Here is a 5,100-nt window from a genome sequence, read left to right as displayed (position 1 = left end):
TTCTTAAGTTGGGAGGCAGCTACGGCACATTTATTGCTGCTCTGAACAGACACACTTGTTCCCCCATTGGATGCGACTGCCTGAGTGACCTGACCGCTGCACCCCACCCCCCAAGTCCTTTAGATTAAAGCCTGCTGTACCAAGTTGGCCAACCTACTGCCTAGGATTCCCCTGCCTCGCCTGGAGAGGTGGACCCCATCCCTCCCTAACAGGTTGTAGTCATCGAAGAACGCCCCATTTTCATAAAAGCCAAAACCCTCACGATGGTACCAGCCATGTAGCCAGGTATTAATGTACATTATGTGCCTATTTCTGGCCACCCCCTTCCCTTGAACTGGTAAAATGGAAGAAAAAATAACCTGGGCCCCAATGTGTTTCACTTGTACCTCTAGGGCTCAAAAATATTCTTTGATTTTACCCAGGTTTCTGCTTTCTGTATCGTTTCTACCCACATGAAATAGTAGTAGTGGATAGTAGTCCATTCTCCTGATGAGTTGTGGCATCCTCTCGGCCACGTCTCGAACCTTGGGTCCCGGAAGGCAGCATACCTCTCGTGACTCCCTGTCAGGTCGGCAGATGGGTCCCTCTATACCCTTCAACAGAGAGTCACCCACTATGAGCACTCGTCGCTTCTTACGGTGTCTACTATGTGTTGCTGGTGCAGTTTCCCCCTGCAGGAGACTTTGCAGACCTTGCTCACGTGTGTCCTCAGCCATTAAGGCTTCATATCTGTTTCCGTTTGAGATGGTAGAGGGTTCAGGCTGATGTGGAGTCCTGCTTTTGTGAGTCACCAGGGTCCAAGGTGCCTCCTTCTTGGTGGAGTCTGCCACAGGAGCATGGTTCTGAAACCACCTGTCTATCTCTGCCTCAGCTCCTCTAATACTGCGCAGTCTTTCAACTGTTTCCTGCCGTTCAGCCACCTGGTGTAACAGGTCATCAATCTGTGCACACCTAGTGCAGGTACTTACCTTTTAATTGGGAGAAGGGTTTGGGCACTTGCTGCAACCCACCGCCTGTACTAATGTTTCCTTTCTTGCCAGATCCATCTGGGTGGATGCATCAGAGGTCTTAGGGGCTTTCTCTGTAGGAACAGTGGTTTTAGCTCTGAGACGAGTGCCCACCATGTTGCCAGAGACCAAAGCACTTCCCTGGGTTGGAGACCTGGAATTGGGCTGCAGAGCTCCTCCTGCACGCCTTGCCTGCACGAACTCCCACGCCATGCCCTTCTGCCGCACCACGCCCTGTTTGCCCATCCTGTTCACCATGCTCCGGGTCACTCGCGCTCCCTGGGGGCCATTTAAAACTCCTGCCATTGCTTCTGGCAACACCCACACCTCGTCAGTCGCACGTCACCCCTGGCTCACGAGAGCTGCCAGCTCCTGATGGGTCCCTCTGCTCACCCTCGGGTCTTCCGGGCTCAAGGAACCGCCTTGCCTGTCCCAAACTGGCACAGAGCCACAGGACTGGCCTTGCCGCTGCTGTGCTCCTTGCTGACTGAGCAATGTTTGTCCTTAGTGTGATAAAGGTCTCTTCCCATGTCCTCCTTAGTGACTTCATCCTATAAAAGGACAATGGGTTCCCTATTACACAGTGATATACATAATGTATTTTAATACATTATTATTAATATAATCTTAATACAGTAATCTATAATACAGTAATATAATACAGCATTATACAGACTCTGCTATACCTAGGTTCTTAAAAATGGGAAAAAAAGTTTGAAGGGACATTTCTTAGAGGAAATCATATGGAAATATCTCTCACTCCCTCATAGCAAGTGTACTCTATGTACAAAATGCCTGTTTGCATTTGTCCCTGGGCAGACTCCTGAATCATGCACGGGTATGGCTCAGAGGGTGCTAGGTGGCCTAGCCCAGGGCCAGGACCACTCTAACACCTAATCAGAGCAGACATGAAGCTCCAACACAAAAGAGCTATCCAGAGCCTTGCAATGCTTTAGTTGCTAGTACAGATGTACTCTGAATACCCTGCTCTACCTGTGGTTCTTCCTGAAACATCAATATTACAGTAAGTGATGCTAGTCTTTGGCCTAGGGCCCAATGATCAAAATGTCATTGAGCTTTGTCAAAGCCATTCTGTAGTTTAATTTCATGGAATAAAGGAATTCTGATGATACAATTTATTTTTATACTTTTTTTTAGTATTGTGATTTTGTGCTTAATCAGATTTTTTGATTAAGGATAAGGAAGTTTATTAATGATTGAAATTCAAGCCCAATAAACTCTGTCTAATGATTCTACATCACTATGTCAAACATGTAAATATTTTTCCATGCTTAAGAAAGATGGATTTAACAATCAAGACAGGCACCAGTTTGCATTCTAGTTATTTAATGGAACTGAAAATGGGAGAGAAGAGGTACTATATAAATTTATTTTTCTTTTTTTTTTTAGTTGTTATAAATATATTTTAAAAAAAGTTTATTTTTCCTCAAGATCATTGTTTTCCACTGACCCCTTTCAAATGATATGTTTTCATGTGACTAATTTGGTAATGACCACAGTATTTTCTATTCCATGTATTTTTCTCAGCAATTGCAATCTTATCCGTTGTAAAAATTACTTCTTTAATGAGGCTATACCATTCACTACACTGTGGTAAAACCTTAATTGTTTTCTCCTAAGTTTCACATTATGGAATAGATCTGGCAATCACAGCTTACATCAAACCACAAACCCAAGAGATGTCTCTTATTACACTGATATATATAATGTTTAGATCTGTACTTCACTTCACTACACTTTTTCAATCCACAGCTGTCTCATGGGTAAATCAAGAATAGTGCTGAAAAAAAAGTAATCTGTTCTTGTTCACTAATCCTCTTTTTGTAATGCTAGTATTTTGGAGTCAGTTTCAGGTAATATACATTTCACCCACGAAAAAAAAGCTTGAATTTTTTATATGTAAAAATAAGAAAAAATTTCCTTATTCACTAAGCATATTTACATTCAGTTTTTGCTTGCTTCCGTTGTAACTTATTCAATTAAATCCTTTTGGTTTTTGCAAACACCTGTTAAAAATTTAAGCCCTACTGTATTTAACAGCTCCCTAGAATAATTTCCCTGGTTTGAGGATTCACTCAGATGCAATACAACTAACCCTACTTATTTCTCCATACATAAGAAACGTGCTACCTCTTTATCTCTTTCAGAAACTAGGCAAGTAATAATCTCAGTCTACTTTGACTGCCTTCTTCACTTCTATGTTAACTCATCCCCACACCCAGTTTTAGTCCTTCTATTGCATTTCAGTTTTGTTTATCTTTAATGCAGGTGGCTGGTTTTTTTTCTCAAATGACTTTGACAAAACTCCTCATTTTCTCTTTTTTCTTTGCCACAGCAACAACAAAAAAATGCACAAATCTTAGTGCCATTTATATAATCCAAAATGTCGTTTCTAGTTAAGTATCCACTGTGTAGGCATATTTCTTAGAGTATCTTCTCTTGAGTCTGTATGCAATTGAATGTCTCAGTATTTCCATCTTTTAGCTAATGTTCTCTTCTTGCTCTATGATTCCTAGAGCAGGACGCTGATTTGGTCCATCTTTTAATATCTTCCTCATTCTGCCAGGTCCCTTGATTCTCTAAACCAATTTTCTTAATGAAAGATTTACATACCCATTAATTCACATGCTCTTCTAGTGGAAAATTTATCTTTTCTCTGTTCCTTTTATTGCTACTATTGTTCTGGTACCATTGTTTCTAGCACCACATCAATTTATGCGTCTGTGCCCAACTTTGAAACAAATAAATATTCCATTTTATTTCAGGCTGGTAGCCTATTCATCTTATGCAAAAATTTGGGGTATTGTTGCTGTGAATTAGTCCTCTGAACTAATGATGCTTAGATCCTCTTTGTCCTGTTTGCCACATTCTCATGGAACTTGCAAATTCTTGAAAAAATCTCACAAATCACTGCAGTTCTCATTACCTTTCCTGGTGGACATTTCTTGGATTGCACAATTTCCATCAACATACAGTTATATGTGTTTTTTGTTGTTTGAAGAATTATAACTTGAATCTCTGCCTACTCTTCTGCTACAAAATTATTTTCTATTTCTGTTTAGAATTTGAAGTAATATTCAGTGTCAGAATGCATTCTGTATTTCACAAGATGTGAAAACAAATGAGTGGTCTCTTCTGTTTAAAAAAAAATTATCTGGCTTTTGCCAGTTTGAATTGGCTTACTCACCCTGTGTTAGTCAAAAACTAGCTTAGTTATAAACTCTTTGTTTTTATCTTTCCTTTCACTTAGTACTTAAAAACATACTGTTCATGTATCCCACTTCAGAATACATGAAGTTCTCTTCATCTGTATTTTAATTTTCTTTTTCTGTCTTGCTGAAAGCTACTGAAAACATCAAATACTTTGGAATAAATTAATGTCAGCTCTGTATTTTTTTAACATTTTGTAAAAAGTTCTTTATACATTTTCCATTTTTTAAGCAGTTCCTAAAGAGCTGGATCTCTTTTCTTTCTCTCCCATCCAAATGATGTATTTTTAGTTTCCATGTTTTACTCCTGATATATCTTGTGGTCAGAAGTCACTCAAAAATAGTCTGCTTTATTCTGGATTTGTGTATTAGCAGACTAGCATTAAGATGAGCCTCTATAGAATACAACACTGAGTTCTAAGTGGCTCTCACTGTAGTCTCTCAAACATTCAAATGACTCCCCACAATCCCCGCAACAATTTACTAATGAAGATGTATCATTTAGACTTCCATATCTGTCCACTCTCTTGAACAGTGATCTTTCAGCACGCACAATATATTGATCTAACTGCATTTCTAAATACTCAGAGGAGAAAACTTTTGACATCTACCCATGTATTAGATAGAATTTTGGTGTGGTTTAACATGGCAGGCAGCTGAACACCACACAGCCATTTGTTCACTCACCCCGTCCCCAGTGGGATAGGGGAGAGAATTGGAAAAAAGTAAAACCCATGGGTTGAGAAAAAGATAGTTTAATAAAACAGCAGGGGAAAATGGTGGTGGTGGTGGTAGTAGTAGTAGTAGTAGTAGTAATAACAATAATAATAATAGAATATAAAAAAAACAAGTGATGCACAATA

This window comes from Egretta garzetta, unplaced genomic scaffold (assembly GCF_000687185.1).
Source record: "Egretta garzetta isolate BGI_Z169 unplaced genomic scaffold, ASM68718v1 scaffold55, whole genome shotgun sequence".
In the NCBI taxonomy this organism is placed as follows: Eukaryota; Metazoa; Chordata; class Aves; order Pelecaniformes; family Ardeidae; genus Egretta; species Egretta garzetta.
This window is presented reverse-complemented; position numbering follows the sequence as displayed.